We start from the raw sequence: 24132 nt of genomic DNA, 5'->3' as shown, positions 1-24132 counted from the left end.
TTATTGGAGGTGATGACAGATTTCCTACAGTGTCCTCCAGAAAACTGGAAAGTGATAGGAAGTCCGTGCTATAGATGCCATTTACATATATTTCCTTAGCACCCACTTCCTTCTGCCAAGGATGTGAAGTCATAAGCATGTATAAAAGGAGGGGAAAAAAACAAATAGTTGAAACATGGAAAATATAAAATAATAACTTTTTTATTTTGTTTTGTTTTTGTTTTTGTTTGTTTTGTCTTCTCAGGGCCACACCCGTAGCATATGGAGGTTCCCAGTCCAGGGGTCTAATCAGAGCTATAGCCGCTGGCCTACACCACAGCCACAGCAACGCAGGATCCGAGCCATGTCTGCAACCCACACCACAGCTCAGGGCAACACCCGATCCTTAACCCACTAAGCGAGGCCGGGGATCGAACATGCATCCTCATGGATACTAGCCGGATTCATTTCCACTGCTTCATGACTGGAACTCCAGAAAATAATAATTTAAAAAAAAAAAACAAGGGGAAGATCAGCCACCAGAAAGTTATACCTATATGGTCATATGAAGCTACTAAAAGTGGGATTCAAATTTGGTTTTAAGCTACCTGCCGGCTGAGGTAAAGAAGGAAACTTGGTCAGCTATAAACCTCACAGGATAGGAGTTCACATCGTGGCACAGTGGTTAACGAATCCGACTAGGAACCATGAGGTCGTGGGTTCGATACCTGTCCTTACTCAGTGGGTTAAGGGTCCGGTGTTGCCGTGAGCTGTGGTGTAGGTCGCAGACACAGCTTGGATCCGGCGTTGCTGTGGCTGTGGTAGGCCGGTGTCTACAGCTCCGATTAGACCCCTAGCCTGGGAGTGTCTACAGCTCCGATTAGACCCCTAGCCTGGGAACCTCCATATGCCACGGGTATGGCCCTAGAAAAGGCAAAAAGACAAAACAAAACAAAACCTCACAGGATAAAACTACCTACAGCTTTTGCATCTATGTGCTTGAAAGTTAAAATCGTACCTGAATACAAATAAAATGCGGTAGCATCTGAGCCTTAGGAATTCATACCCAAAGGGTTATAGTAATAGTGTCCATCTGAAATGTACTGAACACAAAGGACACATACATTAAAAAATAATTTAAAATCCATGAAAAATAAGCTTGATAGTTGATGAATGAACTCTCAAAAATCAAAACATCTTGCCTTACAAAAATAAAAAGCAATAAACCTTGAAAATCTCAGTAAAGTTTAGATTTTAAAACCACACAATGAAGTTTTTAAAGAATTACCTTGCTGCCAAAGAGCAGATTGTAAGGGAAAAATCATGAGGAACTGCAAAGAAAAAATTAGCTTTTGTTATAAACTGGCCAATACAAAAGCTACAAGTAAGCCCACAATTGAAGGAAGAACCAATTATGAAATTTGATCCAGACCTAAATGGGTAGGACTCACAGAAATCACTCCAAAGGAAAAAGAAGCAAAAGGAAAGAGATCTTGAGAATGAAATCTAGATGTTAAAAGCCACTGACCTCTTTATTACACTTCCTGAAAAATCCCCTGATGCCACAAAGAAAAGAAAGTCATATTTCTCATGTAGATTCTACAGCTGCAGAAGTAGAAACAGAAAATTCTAAGCAACCCCTTCTAATAAACATCCTCATACTAAGGCGCTCCACCATCCAACACACACACACTTGCTGATTATAAAATAATGTCGGGGTGGGATGAGTGCTGTGTATTTTAGAAGCCTGTGTATTTTGTGTGCTAGAGAAAATGAGGGCCACATGATAGTGCAGTTCTTAGCTGCAGTAGAGTTCAGTTCTGAAATCAGCTCAGCTTCTCCCTATTACAAAAATCTCAAGACTCTAAGGAAAATGGACCAAATGAAGTTGAAACTTTTGGCTCAGATTCAGCCCAGTCGCTCACAGGCAGACATAGAATGAATCCTTCTCTTCTGAAAAGAAAACAATGAAGCAAAAAAGTGAAAGCATACACACACACACACACACACACACACACACACACACACACAAACTTAGCAAAAAAAACTGTTTAACTAAGGCTGATTACATTCAAACCCTGGAATCCACTGGGCTACAAATGTGATAGTTACATTTGCAAGATGTGTGGCTATGAAACAGTAATTTACACATTTGAATTATTGTCATAAAAACACTAAACCATCTCTTTGCTGGATTTAAAATGTTATTGCCTTAGTGCAGAGAGTAAATGAAATAAAATTATGTTCTGACAAGGTAGCTATTGATACCAACGAACATTCTTGGAGCTTGACATGATGGTACACTATTTTTTTTAAAGTGCTGCTTGGTTCTTATTTCCTCCAGCTTCAGCATTTGTAACTGAAATTAAATTATTACAAGTACACAAAATCTCTTAGGAAATAATGTCAGAACTCAAGGAATACATGAAACCCTTAAACAAAGCTAAGAGCAATTGGCCTGCTCCTTAACCTCATAGATGAAATAAGGAATGTTCTGTAGAGCTCTTCTCAGTCTTTCCCTTTCTAATCCCTAGCCCCATCCATCCTCTCTAACAAACACTAAGAACACTTTTAAACCACCTGAAGTGAGATATCTCATGTCTATACTTTTTTTTTTTTTTTTTTTTGCTTTTTAGGGCTGCACCCATGCTATGTGGAAGTTCCCAGGCTAGGGGTGGAACCGGAGTTCTGAGCTGCATCTGCGACCTACACCACAGCAGCTCACAGCAATACCAGATCCCCGACTCACTGAGTGAGGCCAGGGATTGAACCCACATCCTCATGGATACTAGTCAGGTTTGTTTCTGCTGCACTGCAACAGGAACTCCTCATGTCTGCTCTTTTGTATTTCTGAACCTTACCTTTGCCACACGTTTCTTTCCTAAATTACAGTATTTTTATATGACCACCCATCCTCCCTTCCTCCCACTAAGAGCATGTGGTATCTCACTTGTACTCTCTTCCTGCATCTTATTTCTCCATCCATCCTTGTTCCATCATTCACCCCTTCTCCTGGGACATATATAATCTCTCCCTCTGTCTTCTCTCTCCCAAAAAACAAGCTCCATTCCCCTATCACCTCAACATTTTTTTAAAAAAAGGCCATTTGTTTACCCTGGGACTTTCTCAGTTACCATCCTAATCTCCCACCTGTGTTATAACCATCCTCTCAATTGGCATCTCCCATCTTACCATCATCCAATTTACTCTTTACCTTTTGCAATCTGGTTTATCATGAAAACTCCATGGATATTCCTCTTTCTGATGTCCTTTTTTTTTTTTGTTCACTCATTTGATAAGCATGCATTGACCACCTACCATGAGCCAGGCACTATGTGGGGAAATGAATGTAGATGTTGATAAAACTCAATTCTTGCTATCAAAGAGCAATCTAACAAAAATGAATAGAGTTTTCAACCTAATCATCCTGGATTTCTCCACAGAGGTATTGAAAATTCTCGATTATTCCTTCTAAAAGATATCATTCCCCTTGGATTTTGTGGATGTATTTGAATTCTACTTCTATTGGATTTGCTAGCTCCGTCTCTGACTCCATAAATGTGAGTTTTCACCAAAGTTGAGGCCTAAGGTCCTTTTCTGTTTCTACACTTCCTCCCAAGATATTCACTTTCCTCTTTTAGCTTCAGCTCTCACCTCTATACAGCTTTATCCTTAGTCTATTTCTCAACAATTCAATTACTACCCTAAGACACCAACTGTATGTTTAAAACAAACTGCTGGATGGCACTACAGATTATTTTACCAGCACATTAAACTCAATCTGCCAAAAACAGTCCCACATCTTTCCTGATAAACCAGCAGCTCTTTGTTGAGAGTTCCATCTCTTTTCTAATAAAAATCTTTAAAATAATAATAATGGAAAAATATCAGAAAACATTTATTGAGCACTTTCTGTGAGTCAAGCACTATTATAAAATGATATACATTTAACATCATAAATACCTCATAATAACCTGACAGAGTAGATACTGTTCTCATAATTTTACAGAGAAGGAAACTGAGACATTAAAGATTAAATAACTTGCACAAAGCAAGTAACCAAGGGAGGCAGACTACAAACTCAAACATAGGTTAAACTATTAAAGACCAGTAATCCCAACAGTAGGAATTTGGATTTTAAAAAAAGTAATGCTCTGAAATGATTCATTTTCAAACCAGTCCAATTTGCTGAATGCCAAGGACATCATGACCCAGCAGCTGGGGTTACAAGAAGTTAACTTGAGAAAAGAAGGTTATGACAGTTTTCTTTCTTTAATGGGTACTAGTGAGACATTTAGATATCTCATATACTGTACAATATAATTGCCTCTGAGTTCATCCATTCATTCACTTACTACATATTTGTTAACTAGCTCCAGTGAGGCTAAATTAAACTAGGATTTGAAGTCAATTTGCAATTTGCCATGAAAACATGGAGAAACAAACAATTGAGGGGGTGGGAGACTCTTTTATGAACAGGGTGCTTTCGAATTTTCATGACCAATAAATACTTTGGAACGGTAACTCAGGGACTCTGCTTGTACTCTTTAATCATGAGGGCATTAAAGCCTCCCTTTTTATGTCAATACAAGTAGTGACATATGAGCCTAACAAGAAATGTCTTCATATTAGTCCTTTTCATATGGGGAGTAGAAGAAATACATTGAGATTTGTCAAATCTAAATATATATCCCACACCCATTCTGTACTCACAAAATCCCCAAGGGAATGGATCAGAAAGAACAACATATCTTGACTCAGCTAAGGTGCACAATGATGATAATTCATATTTACATTGACGCTCCAAACTTCAAAGTATTCTCACAAACGGATACCATCTCATTTTATAAAAAACACAAACTTTGCTTTCAGCAAAATAATAAGCTCTACTAAGTCTATCTTTACATCTGTGTAGGCTCCTCTAGTTATACCTTCAGACCCTACCCCCACACACTTCTGCCATGTTCTTCTCATTATACATATCCTCCAGATTTTTTTTTTCCTGTCTCTATGGACAGTCACCCAATTCAGAAGAAGAGGTATTTAAGAGAGAACCTATTTCAGTAATTCATTCCTTCAACAAACACTTATCAAATTCCTACTTTGTGCCAGGCACTATGCTAGATGTTGAAAATAAAGTTGTTTTCAGAAACACAGAGTGCCTTCCTTCCTTGGGGCTTGCCGTACCACCAACACAGAACACTACAAATTGGCCAGGAGATAAGTGAACTGGCTCCATTTTATTGGTTCTTATCAGATTTGTCCCTTCCAACTCTGATTTTTGTTTGCTTTTGCTCAGACTTGGAGACACAGTTTCTTGACTTGGGTACCAGAGCATGGTTCATCAGCAACACTAATTTTACCCTAGAACCAGTCTTTGGTATCCTGTATCCTGTCTAAAATATTTGTAGAATCTGCCAATCTGACTCTGCTCTTTCTACCTCTGCAGTAAGAGTTCAACTGCTCTGCAAACCCATTATTGAAACTAAGATAAGATCCCTGCCTCCTTTCTTTGAATTCCTGCTCTTACATCTCTCTTTTATTATATTACCTTCTCATCCATATTGGTCTCATTTTCCCCTTCCATCCTTTTTGCTTCACCTTCTTTGTCCTCTGGCCTACACCCTTAAAAACCCAAGTAAGCTCACAAGTCACTCTATAAAAAAAGCTTGAAAACCCATAACACATTTCTTAATGGACAGTGCATATTTTTTTCAGACTCCATGGATCCCAAGGCTAACATAGCTATGATGGAATCCAGCTTGCCCAACCAAAGAAACCTACTTGAGTCAAGTCATCAAAGTCTCACAAAGCCAATTGATCTTCTCTGGAATGTTCAAATCTTCTTCTGTAATCAGCTAAAAACATCATCATCTGGGTCATCTATTCTTCATGGTCACCATGGTCATTGGGTCAATATCCAAGCTTCCTGCATTGGTAGAAGTAAGGTTTTGGATTCCAGTCTTCTCTAAGAGGTTTCAAAAACCTGCCAAACTTCATGGCATAAGAAGATGCCGGTATTGCCTCTGTGAAAGTTTGGGACCCTAGGGCTCAAACATCTGGAAACAATGTAATGCAGTAGGATGAATACAGGCTGGATGTCAGAAAATCTGTTTTCCTTCCTAGCAATGCCACTGATTGACTTAGAGACTTTGGACAAGTCTTTTGCTACAGGCTTCTAGCAATTCACATGTAGAATGTAGCAGCCATTTGAGTTCATACTATGGTTATTCCTGGCTCATCTTGTCCACAAATCTATTTCCACAGCCTCTGTAACCAACGAGAAAAATTTCTGCTGCCATTTTATTCTATTTGAAAAGCCGCATAATGTATATGGTTTCCTAGACCAATGTGGCTGGGTAGAGCTACAAAAATACGATAAAAAAAAAAAAAACAAAAACAAAAACAAACCAGGATAAAATGCTGGTGCAGGTGCTTCTGTTTTATATGCAGACACAACCAAATTCCAGAATAGTAGAGTTTTCAGTGGTTAGTGTCATGGAAACCACCAGTTGGGAGTCTTATACGAATCACCAGCAAACTGAAAGCACCATTTCTGGTTGAGGAGCTAGAAGTGGAGAGGCCTCTGCACAGACGAGTTTCTTCTTTTAATTGACCCACTCCACTAGCAGGAACCAAACTGCAACTCCCTTAGACATTTAAATGACGCTCATATTTTAGCACTTGAACATCAGCTCAGCTCTGTGAATACCTAAAATGGGGCTAAGTGAAAATTGGATAACATTTGCCTGACATTGTCATTGGCCTTTCTCTAATGTCAAAGATGGATTTGCATAATTATGCAGAAAGCTAGGAAACTGCACACAGCAGGTTTCCTGGCTGGTGTGAGGTTTTAGTCATGCTCCAGCTGTGACTCTCCAGATGAAGAAAATCTCCTTCCAGAAATGAACAGAGAGCACACTTTCTAAGACAGTATACTAACAGCTGCACGACAATTTAACTCGCATACTGATTTCCAAGGTAAAATTAAGATAGGCCTGATAAACAACTGATTGAAGAACCTTTTGCTTGGTATCAAAAGGGCTTCAGAAAGGAGAGGCCAAGCAATGCAACAGTACAAACCTCTTCTCAATTAAAATGTTTTTAAGCTGGCCAGATGCCTGATAGAAGCAAACTTCTGAAGAAGGCCACTGTAACAGGTGTGTGTAATTGTGCAATCCTGTCTTTCCAAGGTCATGGCAGCCATAAAATTTCTCTTTTGAATGTGTCTACAGGGGAAAAATACTGAAGCAGGTGAGGCATCTTTAATTCCCAAATTTTATCCCTTCTATGGGGCTCTTAAGAACTTCAGGTTCTTGTCCCCCAAATGCTTTTTCATGATCCAACCCTGCTCTCACAAAAGGACTCGCAGCCCCTTAGCTTAGAAGATCCCTTCTCTCACACTGTCAGGAGATCATCTTTTTTTTAAATTTTAGTTTCAGTTGTTAATAACACTTCCGGTTTCTATAATCTTGAATAAGACATCAGTACTTGCAATACCTTAATAAGAAAAATTAGAAGAGTTAAAGTCTTAAAGTCCTGGAATGAAGCCCCAGGTAAAAGGGAACCTGGGGAGTTCCCACTGTGGCTCAGCAGTAATGAACCTGACTAGTATCCATGAGGATGTGGGTTCAATCCCTGGCCTCGCTGAGTGGGTTAAGGATCTGGTGTTGCCATGAGCTGTGGCATAAGTCACAGACACAGCTTGGATCCTACGTTGCTGTGGTTGTGGTGTAGATTGGCAGCTGCAGCTCTGATTCGACCACTAACCTATAAACCTCTATATGCTGCAGGTGCAGCCCTAAAAAGCAAATAAATAAATAAATAAACAGGAACCTGCAGATCGTGGTCTGCTAGTGGACAGACATTTCTGAAGGCAGCAGATTCACTTGACACCTGGGAAATCACAGCACTTGGATAAGCAGTAAGATCAGCTTTCCAAAGGAATATTTTCATGCAGACCTACCAATAAGTCAGGCATTGAGATTTCATGGGTTACAAAGTCTTATGTGCTTTTTATATAACATAATCTATGTTTTTCACTACCCCATTGATGAAAAGGATTTCTCCGTGACATCTAGGTTTCACTATGGAGTTGACAATTATCCTGGATTCTTTCATGGGGGAAAGCAAAGGTAACAAGTCCCCCTTTTTCATTCACTTGCACTACTTATTAGCCTCAAAACGTGATGGCTTCTTTGTTTGGTTTCCTTGCTTATCTGGCATATTGAGCAGAATCTGCAGATGTAGTTCTGCTCTGACCGTGTTATCCTAACCTGTGCAGAAAGAACATTTCCCAGACTTCTAATGCCTCAGAGCACACCTTCCAGGTTGTTTCTGGTTTGAACTGGACGTTGCAGCTTGTGCAATTTGCTACAGGGCAGTTTGCCTTGAAACAACCTCCTAAACACAGAGTAGGCAGCTAGATTGGTTCAGAATTTCTGATTTTTTTTAAAGGGCAAGAGGGCAAATGTCTAGTTTCTCTAAGGCAAAAAGGCAAGAGCAGAAACAAAAAGCAATCCATTTATTTAACTTATTATTATTATTATTATTATTAAAACATTGCATTTTTACAAAACTTTACGATTTACAAAGCCCTTTTACAACCATTATCTCATTTGAGATGCATACCAACCCTGTGGGACAGGTATTCATCAATATTAGTCATTTGACAGATGAAGAAATTCAGGCAGAAAAAGGTTAAGTGACTTTTCCAAGGTTGCACTGTGAGTTGGTATGCACAAGAATCAGGGAGTTCCCGTCACTGCTCAGTGGTTAGCGAACCCGACTAGCAACCATGAGGATGCGGGTTCGATCCCTGGCCTCCCTCAGCAGATTAAGGATCTGGCATTGCTGTGAGCTATGGTGTAGGTCGCAGACCAGGCTCAGATCCAACGTTGCTGTGGCTGTGGCTGGCAGCTACAGCTTCGATTGGACCCCTAGCCTGAGAACCTCCATATGTCATGGGTGCAGCCCTAAAAAGACAAAAAAAAAAAAAAAAAAAAAAAAAAAAGACCAAAAAAAGAAGAATCAGTTGCTTTTTGTGCAAGGTAAATGAGGAATAGAGGTATCTGAAGGATTCCCAATTCTATCCCCTATGAGTCATGATTGTGAAGAAAATCTCACAGCAGTGTGTAGCATGCCTCTTTATTTTGACTAGCGTTTTCAGTATGTTAAACGTTGTGCAGAAGCCTCAGATATGCAAGTCGCTGGGTAAACTGGCATGATGCAGATGTGAGCGCTGATGTTCAATAATGAGCTAGTATTGAATGTTCAATAACTTAGCTCAGCATCATGTACCAAATAATCAATGTGCAGTGTGACCTAAATACCACACACACACACACAAAAATCCCTGATGAAGGTGTGACTTCATTTGTATTTCATGATGATTTATTTCCTGCTAAACTTGCTAAATTAAAGTCTACCCCTCAAGCAAGTCAGGGAGTAATTTTCTTAAGGCTTGCTTTTTATTAACCATCAACCAGCCCACCTAACATGTCAAATGGTAGCCTGTTGTTGAATAGACACTGGGAGAGACACATGCCAAAACTCAGATATTCTGTGAGATCTTTGGGGATTAATTTTCAACATCTACAATAGCCATGTTCTACAATCTCTCTGGAGTCTAAGAACAAAACCCAATTAATGAAAGCATGAGAATACCGCCTGCTCCTCTTCCTGCTGGATTTTTTTTTTTTTCGAAAAAGAAAGGGAGGTTCAAGCATATTCTATGAAGGCAGGCTTTCAAAAATAGGAAATGGGAAGTTTGCAGCATTTGTTGCAAACTTCACTTTCCTTAGAGTTGTTTTTAAAGTAACTAGATAGCCTGTATTTTAAAGGCTATTTCTACAAGGAAAAATAAGGTTTCTTTACCAAATTTTATTGTTGAAAAACAGCTACTAAACCTGCTAGCTGAAATGTGTTTATGTGAAAAGCTGCACTTTGAAGAAGGTAATTACTACTTTTCTATGTTTCCATTGCCACTGCTCAATCCTCATTTTCATAGTGTAAAAAGAAAAACAGGTTTAAATAATACAATGCTTATTAGCGTATGAATATGGACCTAATTGTCCCTTTTGACTCTCAGAAGTAATTGGCAATGTCTTCTATGTAAGTGGGTTAAGGAATGTGCTACATATGCAATTATAACTAAAAACTTTCATTTGGAAAATTGCAACCTTATCTTCATTGTCTGTTAGTAGCACAATAGCTGCCTGTCACTCTGCACTTTTCTTAGAAGATTTCTTATAAGAATATGTGCAGAACTGTAAAAACAAGTATACCCGGTGTATTAAATTATAGCAGAGTCAGTCGTGCCCTGTAGCATTCTGTAAAACCTCACACACTCAGGTTGCATCACACAAAGCCAAAAGGATAGTTGAAAAATAAAAGAAAAATGGTTATTAGGCATGAAATGGACCTTGAGATAACCCCCAGTTTTGTTTTGTTTTGGATTCAGTTTCCTTTTCAACTGGACATACCAATTCAGGAAGTGGCATAGCCTGAATGTTCTAGAAGTTTCTCAGAAATCTTTTCAGTGACCTTTCCTAAGACTTAACGAAAAACGTTTCCGCCTAACACTGCAAGTTTCTTTTCCTACCAGCTTAGAAAATGCCTGTCACATTTCAAAACATGTGCTAGAGATTGAAGAGATTTTGGTTAAATTTGCTTGAGGATTATAAACACTCATTTTAAAAACACTAAGCTCATTTTCTATATATGATTGCTCAACTTGTGAAAGTGAAAATTTCCCTCAAATAACCAGATTTCTTTTTGGCTGTATACTGCCAAATATTAATATTTGGCTAATTGCATTTGGTTGATTGGTTGCATTTTTTATACAGAATGACTAATCACATTGTAATTTCATAGACCCCCATGTATATGAATTTCAAAATATCTTTGCTATGCACAATTTAAATCCCGTGAAACCACCTTTCAGTATATTTGTTTTATGTTATACTGACATCTATGGACTCCATAATAGAAATTCAGCTTTTTAGAAAAATTCTGTTACTACTTACAAGCAACTTAAAATGTGACTCAACCATGTAGAATATGGTCTCCAAATGCACTGTGAGTAAGCCACTGGTTGGTCTTTGAACCTCATCACTCAGATCAAAATCATCACAAACTCTTCTACCTGTTTACAATAAAAAACTTAAGGGAGAGGCACTGAGTCTCCCTTAGTAAAGAATTAGCAACTCCTCTTTAATTAAGAGAGATCCTTATGGAGTTCCCATCATGGCTCAGTGGTTAACGAATCCGACTAGGAACCATGAGGTTGCAGGTTCGATCCCTGGCCTTGCTCAGTGGATTAAGGATCCAGCACTGTGTGAGCTGTGATGTAGGTTGCAGATGTGGCTCGGATCTGGTGTTGCTGTGGCTGTGGCGTAGGCCAGCGGCTACAGCTCCAATTTGACCCTAGCCTGGGAACCTCCATATGCCGCGGGTGCGGCCCTAAAAAGCCAAAAAAAAAAAAAAAAAAAAAAAAGAGAGATCAGAGATCCTTATTAGTGAGACAATAAGGGGGATGCTGTCAGTGTAAATACATTTGTTTATCATAATCTTCAATAATATTCATCATTGTAATTAGTAACACTGCACTAAATATCAGGAACACAACAATGGATAAATAGACACCGACCCTGACCTCAAGGAACTCACTGCCTTAATGGAGGAGGCAGAGAAATAAAACAGGCAATTTACAATAGAGTATGATAAGTACTATGATAGGATGAATTTTTCAGGATGGCTAAATGCTATAACAAACCTCAAGATATCAGTGGCTTAACTTAGTAAAGTTTTTTTTGGAGGTTCATTCAAATCAAAGTCCAATGTGGTCAGGAGGAGGCAGAGGGCCCTCTAACTACAACCAGTCATTCAGGGACCCAGACTCCTTCAATCTTACAATACCATTATCTTCAACACATGGTCTCTAAGATCACCATGGAGGAAAAAAAAAAAAAGAGTGTGGAGAAAACACATCCACTCTTACCTGCTTGTGCCCAGAAGAAATATATCACTTCTGCCAAAATTGCATATGTGAGAACCAGTCGGGTCTAAGTGACTCCACTTAGACAAAGGAAGACTGGGAAAGATCTTTCACCTGTGTTCCTAAGAGTTCCCCCAAGGGAGAACCTTAAGAGAACCAAGGGAGTCCCTAAGAGAACCCCCCAAGGAGTTCCCGTCGTGGCTCAGTGGTTAACAAATCGGACTAGGAACCATGAGGTTTCAGGTTCAATCCCTGGCCTCGGTCAGTGGGTTAAGGATCTGGCATTGCTGTGAGCTGTGGTGTAGGTCACAGACGCGGCTCAGATCCCGAGTTGCTGTGGCTCTGGTGCAGGCCGTCGGCTACAGCTCCGATTGGACCCCTAGCCTGGGAACTTCCATATGCTGCGTGTGCAGCCCTGGAAAAGACAAAAAAAAGGACCAAAAAAAAGAAAAGAAAAGAAAAGTAAACAAGCTTAGTGTCAAACATTGATAAGTAGATGTATCTAGTGGCAACTTAATAACTTGTTAGCCAAAGGTAAATAGTGATACTGAGATGAAGCCAAGAAACTAAAAAAAAAAAAAAAAGTCCTCTGAAATGTAATTTCTTTTTTCTTTCTTTTTTTTTTTTTTTTCAGTGCCACACCTGCAGCATATGGAGGTTCCCAGGCTAGGGGTTGAATCAGAGCTATAGCTGCTGCCAATCATAGCCACAGACACAGCAATGCAGGACCCAAGCCACGTCTGCAACCTACACCACAGCTCATGGCAACACCAGATCCTTAACCCACTGAGCAAGGCCAGGGATCAAACCTGCGTTCTCACGGATGCTAGTCAGATTCGTTAGGCCATGACGGGAACTACTGAAATGTAATTTCTATTTTCTTGTTAGAATTATCAAGAACTATAGAAAATTAGAAAAAAAAGAAGAGAAAGTCAGCCAGTAACTAGCTAACTAATAATTAGGTAACTGGAATAACTGGAGTAAGCCAAGAGGCTCAACTCTAAATTCTCATTTATTGCTGAAATAACTACTGATAACTAAATGTAACTAGTACTGATTAGATAACTAGAGTAATGAGAATAAACCAAGAAGCTAAAAAACTCATTCCTTTTCAATTTAATAATTTATTTCTTAGAACAGTGAGAACTTTAGAAAACTAGAGACAAATAGAGAAATCATATAATTAACTAGTAGAAAGCTAATAGCCACATACTACAGACAACTAGAACAGCTGGAATGAGCCAAAGGGATTAGAAATACACATTGTACTCAATTCTAATGTCTCATTTCTCATTTGAACAACCATGTGTTACTAGATATAACTAGGATAACTAGGTAAATAGTTAACTAGAGTTAACGAGAATAACTAGAGGACACGAAAAACCTAAAAATTATTTTTCTCAATTTTAACTTCTTATTTTCTTGTTTCAAATATTATCCACCTCTGAATTTCTTCATTATTGTAATATTTTCCCTATTAGGATGCCCCATCGTTTCACAGTATTTGCTCCTACTTCATACTACCCTGATGTTGAAGAGCAATTTCATGACTAGATGGCTACTTCCAAAACATCTGCTCCATTACCTGTGGAATCTGCTGGATTGCTGCACAGTAGTAGTGGGCCACAAAGAGTCAGGTATGGAGTGGGGTCCTGTTTACACAACAGGAGAAGGAGTTGTTGGAACAGAGTATATATGAGGTATGAAGAGAGCCAGGCAACCAGACAGGCAATGCGAGTTATGGGAAAGCACATCTGCAAATGACATAATCTCAAAGTCACTTGAAGAGAAAAAGAAAATTATTGGTTCATATAACTGGGAAATGTTAGGTAGATCTGGAATATCTGGACCACTCAAATGATGTCATCAGGAATATCTCTGCCCTTCTTTTGTCTTTGCATCCCTTTGTTGGCCTCATTTTCTTCTAATGAGGTAGGGTTTTCCTTATGGCAGAGATGATAACTGCTTGTAGTTTCCTTTCTACATCTAGATTTATGAACTAAAAAGGGAGACCACTTTTCTCTAGCTCAAGAATGAAAACCTCAAGGATGACCTCGAATTAGCTAAGCTCAGTCATGTGCTTGACCTAGAACAATCGGTATAGTTAGAGAAATGGAGTTTTGTTTGGAAGAGCCTGGATCAGAGGCCAACCTTTTGGCCAATGAGATAGAGCAGCTCTCTCACAAGAATTACATGGTTGGAGAGGAGGAGGAGCAGTTCCTTGAAGGAAGTAGGGGTGTCAGAAATACCAGGATATAACCACTACAGGGTCCAAGAACTTATAATTCAATTTTCTGAGCAAGAGTCCAGATTCGGACTTCTACTCAGATGCTCTCCAGGAATTTGACACAGATTGGAACTGTTTGTGCTAGGATATTGCTTACCAAAAAAAATTTGGGCTGTTAGATTCTTTGTCAGGTAGTCATGTCTAATGAACACCGCAGTAGGCATGGTTGGAAGTGGAAGATACAAGGTGAAAATTACATTTAGTGTAGAATGGAGTATTCTTGATAGATATGTAATCAGTAAGATATGTAATTGTATAAGAAGTCCAGTGAGGGTAATAAGGCAACTCTACTACCTATTTTATTATAAAAGGTATAGAAATGAAGTCATTGCTCAAAGATCTGGGGGAAATGTACAGAAAAGAAGTGTAATGTAATGAGTAAGGTGTCAAAAAGATGAACCTCCCAGATTCAGGAGATGAATTTGGTTCACAATCGGACAGTTGATAGTCAAGGAAAGATAGGGAGCAGGACATTTCCTAAGGATGCATATATTTGTGGATGTTTTTGAGAGAATCCAGTTTGAAAAATATAAATAGCATTAGAGCTCCAAAATTGTGACACATCCATGATCAAGCTCAGAATTATGAAGGACCATGAACAAAATGGTGTTGGATATATTCATTTATATAATGCATGTAAAGTACTTTGTACAATGAGCCCATATTAAGTATTTAGTCAATTGTTTTATTATTATTATTGTATGCATGGCATAATGCCGGGTATTTTATATACATTATGTGACAATAACCCCATTTAGATAGGTATTGCTTCTTTTTTAAAAAAAAAAGTTTGCTATGATAACACATATATTCATTTTCAGAGTTGGAATTTAAGGCTAGTTTATCTAACTTCAAGGTTCGTGTTCTTACCATTATGCACAGATGTCCCATGGAATGCTGGTGATATCCCATGAACTCTGAAAATAGGCAATATATGGTATATTTTTTATTCTTAGAGCATGGTATGGAACTTGATAGTTACTCCTTATAGGATGACAAACCTGATATTGAATTGACATTTCTGGATTTTTTTTTTCTTTTTAGGGCCACACCCTCAGCATATGGAAGTTCCCAGGCTAGGGGTCAAATCTGAGCTACAGCTGCCGGCCTACGCCACAGTCACAGCAACACAGGATCCGAGCTGCATCTGCAACCCACACCACAGCTCACGACAATGCTGGATCCTTAATCCACTGAGCAAGGCCAGGGATCAAACCAGCATCCTCATGGATCCTAATCGGGTTTGTTAACCGCTGAGCCAGGAAGGGAACTCCCTCTGGAGTTTTGTATAGAATTGATGGCTGTCCTCAGGGCTGTCCAGAATGAGGTGTTCTATTCACTCAAGCAAGTCCTTGATGTGATTAGAGTACATCACATTTCTGGTAAAGGAGACTAATAATCCCACATTGTTCTAGTCCATAATGAAATGTAGTGTTCATAAATCTGTGAGAGACTTCATGGCTGTTACACAGAGTAAAGTGAACTCTTGTATTCACATTGACTGTATTCAGTGGGAAGGTGGTTTTATTCTCATCTTCCTTCCACATTAATATCAATATGTACGTCTTTCAGAGACCTACCTAAGAAAAAAAATGTGGCCTAGGCAGTCATGGAGTCTTGAAGCCTCAGTAATAGTTATGGAACTGGAGCAGGAAGTAGAAAGTGGTAGGCTGGCTCTGTGTAAGAAGTTTAAAGAGCTGGAACTTATGAATTTGAAAAATTTAGTTAAATCTTTTGGAAGAAATCATCACCTGAAGCATTTTGGAGATAGTCTAATCACACTTGACGTTGAGGACATCTCCTTGGCTTTTTACTTATTAAACCCAGTTCTGAACCCTGTATATCTAGGATACTGCCCAAGGGCAGGCTTTGTCAGTTCCTGGATGGTTGACATAGCCTAGCAGAGATGCTACCTACTTACTGTGCTTCTGGTCTCTATAGAATATTAGGGTCGCACCATATATATATTGATGTTTCTAAGGAGAAAAGAAAAAAGGCATAGTGGACAAAATGTTTGGAAAATAATGGCTTAAATGTTTAAAAGGTATATTATTTATTATAGGACCTGCCAGAGGTCTTAATAAACTCATATGTGCTATGACTCTTTAGGAGAAGCATCTAGTATGAACTATTTTCCAAATTTATTTGACTAGGGTTTTGTTTGTTTTTGATAACTACATATCAACTTTTTTTTTTTCAGGGCCGAACCCACAGCATATGGAAGTTCCCAGGCTAGGGGTCAAATCTGAGCTGCATCTGCCAGCCTATGCCACAGCACCTAAGGATCCGAGCCGCATCTGCTAACTACACCACAGCTCACAACAATGCTGGATCCTTAACCCACTGAGCAAGGCCAAGGATCAAACCCGCATCCTCATGGATGCTAGTTGGATTCGTTACCTGCTGAACCAACACAGAACTCCCCATATCAACATTTTAGAGAAAACTACTATGTTACCATGAAACACAATTAAAAGAATGCTAGTCTAGGCTAATGTAGCAATAGGTATGACACATATTAATTGGTACCTATACTGGAGGACCAAGACACTGTCGGAAGTTTCTGGCAACCAACCTAAAAGTTCTTAAGTCAGCATGGAGAAAGCTTGATAAGAACATCAAACCCACCAGGGAGCATGTCTGACAAGTCTTTCAAGCTCAGGAGCCAGTGTATCTGAGAAGAGTCCTAGGAACTCCAGGCCCACTTGGTTTAATAACCTCCCCCTGCCTTTCTCTGCCCTGTTCAGTGTTCAAGGCTGGGCTTCCTTGGCTCCCAGAGTATAGTCTAGTGCTCTTAGTGGCATGGAAGCTCTTTTCTACATTCTAGTCTTTATGGCATTAATCCTGACTGCTTACCTATTTCTTTTCAGACCCCTTTCCCTGGGGACTATAGCTGATGAAATAATAAAGTATGATGAGTAAATGAAATCACATGTCTTAAGAGGCAAATTAAATTACATATGTAAAGCACTCAACACAGTGTCATATGGCATACCCTCAGCAAATGTTAGTTCCCAAACGGGCATTGAAAATCTCCTTAACAAAATCTACCATTTCACGCTTTTACTTTTCATTTTGCATATTTTGATATTACTTAGAATTTTTTGAACTCCAAACATGAATTTTTCTTCTTTTAAAATTAAAATAACTAAATAAACCAGTTATAAAAGGACAAATAGTCTATGATTCCACTTATATGAGGTTCCTAGAGGAGTCAAATTCATAGAGACAGAAAGTAGAATGGTGGTTGGAAGGGGAGGGGGAGAGAGAGAGGGAATGAGGAATTAATGTTTAATGGGTAAGGAGTTAATGGGAACATGAAAAATTTCTGGAAATCAATGGTGTTGACAGTTGCACAACCATGTAAATGTACTTAATGTTGCTGAACTGTATACTTAAAAATGGTTAAGATGGCAAAGTTTGTGTTAGGTGCATTTTGCCACAGTTTACATATACACACTGCTATATATATAAAATAGGTAACAAAGACCTACTGTACAGCACAGGGTAAACTATTTAATACTATGTGATAATCTCTATGGAAAAAGAATCTGAAAAGGAATGGATATATGTATATGTAAAACTGATTTACTTTGCTATACACTTGAAATGAATGCAACTTTTAAGTCAACAATACTCCAATAAAATTTATTTTTAAAAATTTTAGCTAAAATTTAAAATAATGAAAATAATTAAATGGGAGTTCCTGTCGTGGCTCAGAGGTTAATGAACCCAACTAGTATCCACGAGGATGCGGGTTTGATCCCTGGCTTCGCTCAGTGGGTTAAGGATCCAGCCGTTGCCATAAGCTGTGGTGTAGGTCGCAGACGCAACTCAGATCCAATGTTGCTGGTGGCTGTGGCGAAGGCCAGCAGCAACAGCTCTGATTAGACCCCTAGCCTGGGAACCTCCATATGTTGCGGGTGCGACTCTAAAATGACAAAAATAAAAATAAATAAAATAATGAAATGAAAATGTTCTTCTCCCTTCCTCTTTTCCTTTTTTTTTTTTTTTTTTCCTTCTTCTTTTTAGAGCCACTCTTGCAGCATACAAGGTTCCCAGGCTAGGAGGGGTCAAATCAGAGCTACAGCTGCCGGCCTACGCCACAGCCACAGCCATGACAGATTCGAGCTGCATCCTCGACCTACACCACAGCTCACAGCAACACTGGATCCTTAACCCACTGAGCGAGGCCAGGGATGGAACCTGCAACCTCATGGTTCCTAATCGGATTCATTTCCACTGCTCCGGGACACGAACTCCCCTCTTGTCCTTAAAAGATCTCTGTCTCGGAGTTCCCGTCTTGGCGCAGTGGTTAACGAATCCGACTAGGAACCATGAGGTTGCGGATTCGGTCCTTGCCCTTGCTCAGTGGGTTAATGATCCGGCGTTGCCCTGAGCTGTGGTGTAGGTTGCAGACGCGGCTCGGATCCCGCGTTGCTGTGGCTCTGGCATAGGCCGGTGGCTACAGCTCTGATTCGACCCCTAGCCTGGGAACCTCCATATGCCGAGGGAGCAGCCCAAGAAATAGCAAAAAGACAAAAAAAAAAAAAAAAAAAAAAAAAGATCTCTGTCTCCCTTTATCTCCCATTCAGTCTATTTTCCATAGGGTCACTAAAAAGGTGAATTTGGGAACATTAACACTCTCCATTAACCACTACAGGATAAGATGCAGTTTTCAGTCTGCTACGCAAGGCTCTTCACCTAAATCCCCTGCCCCGTCCTATCTCCTAACACTGCCCTATTTCACTTCTGGTCAAACCATACCAAGTTGCTCTACTTTTCCAAAGACGTGGTATTTCAAGACTTCTTGTCTCTGCCTAAAATACCTTCTCAGAGTCCCTTATCTTCCTGACAAACATCTCATCCTTCAAGACAAGGCTTAGTGTCTGCCCTGTGGAGCCTTCTTTGACAATCTCCCTGCCCCTCAGGCCAAGCAGAACACTGCCTCTTTTGTACCACAGCTCTACCTAGTATAGTCCTATATCGCTGCAGGTAGCATGCTGCATTGCAATGGTTTGTTTATATGTCTATGTCCCTTGCTAGAGTGAGGGGACCTCCGGGGCTCATTTGTATTTGTTTCCCCAGGGATTAGAATGAACTGGAATGCTACAGAGGAATGGATGAATGCATTATTGAGTGAGTGAATGATAATAGAGAAGGGGAGGCACAGAGCTGTTCGTTTTTATCCCTGTTTCCACCACTATTATCAACAAAAGTCCTGAAAAATTTCTTAAAGAGACTATTTTGTCAGGGCAGCAGATGGTCCAATATCGATGGTGGAAAAGAAAAAGAGGAGTGCCTCGATTGCCTAAAGTCTCTGCCTTCCTTCTTTAAAAAAAATTATTATAATTGATTTACAATGTTCCGTCAATTTCTGCTGTACAGCAAAGTGACCCAATTATATATACATATATATATATACTTAGATAAATGCAAATCAAAAATATAATGACCCTAAAAAGACCAAAAAAAACAAAACAAAAAAAAACAAAACTACAATGACGTACCATCTCCCACCAGTCAGAACTACTATCATCAATAAGTCTACAAAAAACAATTGCTGGAGACGGTGTGGAGAAAAGGGAGCCCTCCTACACTGTTGGTGGGAATGTAAACTGGCACAACCACTATGGAGAACAGTATGGAGGTTCCTCAGAAAACGAAATATAGAGCTACCATACGATCTAGCAATCCCACTCCTGGGCATATATCCAGACAAAATTACAATTCAAAAAGATACATGCAACCCTATGTTCACTGCAGTGCTTTTCATAATAGCCAGGATATGGAAACAACCTAAATGACAGAGGAATGGATTAAGAAGATGTGGTACATATATATACAATCTGCCTTACTTCTTCTTTCCTGCCACTAAAGACATCACATCAGTCTTGGAGCCAGGAGTTCCCTTTCACTAGTCCTGATGGATAAAGAATTCAGAGGTGGGATAGGGAGCAGCACTAGAGGGGAGTCACTGGAGAAAAGGGAAATTTATTCTGGTCTTCTCATGTTGGAATGGAACTTTCCTTTCATAGAAATGCTATTATAGATGATGTACACACTACTTTCTTTCAAGCACATTATGGGTTAAAGAGCCTCCGGTGGACTGGTTTGGGAATATGCCCATAATTTATAACACTATTTATATGGGAAAATTGTTTTCTGAGTTCAGAAAAACAAACCTTTGGAACTTGGGGACTTCCTGAATTCTTTTTGGAAGTACAGTGAGTGTATCAATGGGAATCTAGAGATATATGAAAATGAAGACTTTTAATCAGAGGAAAAGTGATCACGGTTATATTTAACTGGAACATTACAGGCATTATGATTAGATTATACCAATCCTATTCCATAGTTCTCAAAGTATCCATTATTGCAATTAGTATTGTATTGCAATTGAAATAAAGTTGAAAAATGCAAGTTTTCATTTTAATCCAGTCGCATAAAGGTCTACCATCCAACATAACCTATGAGTGTCATGCACAATGCCTGCTTCGGGACACAAGCAATCCTGTAAAAATGACGTACCCTCTCTCGAGCACTTTTATAGCAAAATGTCAGACCATGACCATGACTCACTGACTTACAGTTTGTCATCAGGGAAAAATATTCCCTGAAATAAAACAGTCTTCTATAGGGACCTTCTGTGTGTAAACAGATGCATTTGAAAGCCCATATGACCTAAATGGTTATTTCTGGCCATTCCCCTTCCCACATCCACATGTTTGTGATATATTACTACACAGTTGAAGGCTGCAAGGCAATATGCATGATTTGAGAGGAAACAGTTCATTTACTGACACTACACAGAAAAGTTGAAGAAAGAGGCTTTCTTCTTTAAAAAAAAAAATAGAAGCAGGAATCTAAAACTGCTTTTAAAAATCTCCATTTTCCTGTTAGAAAAAACAATCATGGACATCTGTCAAATACTAATGACAGGCTGTCAATCACACCCCAACCCCACCCCTCCCTGTTTTCAAGAGCTTGTCTTCTTATTGTAAAACTAGCTTTTAACTATTTCCAAAGCAACAGAATTATATTGCTGCTATGTGTGACTGAAATGTGTGACAGGTTGTTTGGATTGTAATTCCAAGGCCCCAGTTATGACCCTACCAGCGAACACACTCTCCTCATTCAATAGAGCCTTGTGTCTACATAATGTTAAACAAATGGTAGGGCACTAAACAAATAATGAGCTGATTCAGTAACCTGTGGAGCGTCTCAGGTCATGCCTACACTGTAGGCTGGCAACTTGAAATTATTCTGAGAGGCACAGTCAAGCCTGCCCCACAGCAACACCGAGAAGTTGAAGCATTGTCTGGGCCACCCTCCCACATCTTGTCTTGATACACTGTCCTGAACACATAGAACACATTCATTCATTGCATACTTAAATGAGTGAATCTTAAGGAGAAGCTCTTATCATTCTGAAGTGGACTAAAAGTCTCCCATGCAATATTTTCTTAAATATTCTCCCTAGGGACGTCTTAGGCTAAAGCAAATTAAGGGGATGGCTGTGGTTGTCTAGTGACTCATTGCACAGCTGGATTGAAAGTAAGTGGTATATTTAAGGGTGGGGCCTGTGGAAGGTAGAAGATGTAGGCAATGGGTTGAAGTGTTCAGGAAAAGTAACTGAATATACGGGGCTTGAGCCCTGCTTTTTAAGAGGTAAACCTCTTTATCCATGAATTTATCTTTTCATCCTTCTAATCTCAAAATGTGTACCCAATCATTGTTCAAGCTCAATCTTCTTGCCTTTCCTGGGATCATTTCAAACAGTTACTCTCACATGTGGTATGGATAGCTCTACTAATACAGCCAGCAATACAGCATGTCTACACAACTGGATTATAATCTACCTGAAGAGCAGGACCTTGACTTGTACTTCTCAGGATAACTCTGGAATGCTGGGCGTCTCTTGTCTTCCTGCTCCAGTTAGATGTTTTAACTTGCTCTTCTTTGTTTACTTACAGGCACAGGAACTTCTGACTCGTAAAAACAATAAAAACATGATTTTGCCTTCCCTAATCTTGTATCAACAAACTGCTTCTCTTCTTACTTTATTATTTTCCCTAGGTGACATCGTCAATCTCAGGATTTCAACTATCACCTATGAAGATGGTTTCCAGCTCCAATTTTGCCTCAGAATCCCAGTCCTACCTCTCTAAAGAGACTGATAACTTTGCCATCTCATATTTGGCCTAGGAACAAAATCCCCTTCCTCCTCCCATACAGACTTCTCCTGCCTGATTTCTGCTAATGGAGCATGCGTCTCTAATTACTCTATTAAGTTCAGTTTATTTCAACACACATTAACTGGGTGCTTACCACAAAGAAGATATTGAGCCCAGAAATCGTGCTGACATCTTTAAAACTTCCCTCTCATTCTCTGTCTTCAGTCTATCTCAAAGCTCAGAAGCTCAGTAAATTCTTCCTTTGAAATGCTGCCCATATCAAACTTTCCTCTCTATTCTCTTTGTCGTCCCCTCTGGCAGTCCCAGAACTCAGGATCTTAAACTTGCATTATAATAGCCTCCTAGCTGGTCTCCAGGCTCCGATCTCTCCTTCCTCCATTGCAGTGCTTCTCAAACTTTGCTGCATATCAAGAGCACCTGGAGATCTTTTCCAACTCCTAAGGCCCAGGCCATAGCCCATACCATCAAATCAGAATCTCGGAGTTAGGAATGAGGCCGCAGTACTTTGTAAAGCCCCCAGCTGATTTTAATGTACATCCAAGGTTACGAACCAATGCTTATTCCAGTCTAATCTCTACTGTCAGGACTTCTACAAGCTCTGCTCTCATTATGTAACTTAACTGGCTCAAAACCTTTAATAAGCCTCTGCTGACCAACTTCAAAGCTCCTTAAAATCTGACTCAATTCTATCTCAAGAAACCTAGGCCCTCCCACCTCCATGACTACAGGCTGGAATGCCTTTCTTCTGCCTATCTAAATCTTATTCATCCTTCAAGATCCGGTTCAGCCAAGAGGCTTTCCCTAAGGAATTCAGACCGCAGTGATTAGCTACCCTCGGGGCACCTGTAGCACTTTGGCCTATCGAGTCATTACCTAAGCAATGCCTTGTATTATTGCAGTAATATTTTGTTTCCCTGTCTCATTTTCCTAATGACATTCTAAGTCCTGAGGACATAGTCTATATTGACCATATCTCCCCACTGTACTCAGGTCAGTGCTATGAATACTGTAGACATTCAATAAATGGGTTGATTGGTTTACATCCATCCCATCATAAAGGATGTTCCATTGTGTTGTAGTATAAAATTAAGCAGTATATTTTCTCTCTACTCTTGTCAGTAGACGACAGAAAACAGGAGAGCATAACTTTCAGGTGGGAGTACTTGTCTTGAAAACCTCCTGAATATAGCTAAAACATGTAGATATACTATATATATAATAAACCCAAGGGACGCCATTAACAATTCAACATTTCCTGTTCGTGTGGGAATGTTAATTCCATTTATCAAACAAGGACAGAAACATTGTTCCTTTCGACTGATCCTCCCTTTTTGGCTCCTCAGGGCCCAAGGCTGTAATCACTAGCAGCCAGAGTAGGGAGAAAAACCTCCCACTGACCTTCTGACCACTGAATCAGAAAGTCAGGCTGATAATAGTTAAAGATGTCTGTTTCAGAAATGTCGAAATGGGCCATTTGTAACTGGAGGTAGTTGTAGCGTAACGTATAAAAAGCACTAGAACTGGAGTCAGAGAAACTGGCATCAAATACTAGCTCTGTTGCATAATTGTCCTAATTTTTTTTTCTTTTTAGGGCCACACCCACGGCATATGGAGGTTCCCAGGCTAGGGGTCTAATCACAGCTATAGCTGCCGGGCTATGCCAGAGCCAC

The 24132-nt window shown here is 39.6% G+C and overlaps 1 long non-coding RNA gene across 1 annotated transcript; it reads right to left on the bottom strand.

The window, feature by feature from the left end:
- Positions 1-3855: 3855 nt before the first annotated feature.
- On the bottom strand, positions 3856-22847 carry LOC146394751 (uncharacterized). The gene is made up of 3 exons (XR_014835550.1): positions 22596-22847; positions 22127-22252; positions 3856-5908 (listed from the first exon to the last, which is right to left on the bottom strand). It is a non-coding gene; the product is annotated as an uncharacterized LOC146394751 (long non-coding RNA).
- Positions 22848-24132: the final 1285 nt, after the last annotated feature.

Source organism: Sus scrofa, chromosome X (assembly GCF_054392235.1).
Source record: "Sus scrofa isolate SSC_HxYL_T2T_F1_AM1 chromosome X, Sscrofa_HxYL_maternal_Yorkshire_Landrace_v2.0, whole genome shotgun sequence".
Taxonomy (NCBI): Eukaryota; Metazoa; Chordata; class Mammalia; order Artiodactyla; family Suidae; genus Sus; species Sus scrofa.
The sequence above is the reverse complement of the archived record's forward strand: the minus strand, read 5'-3'. Positions and strand labels throughout refer to the sequence as shown.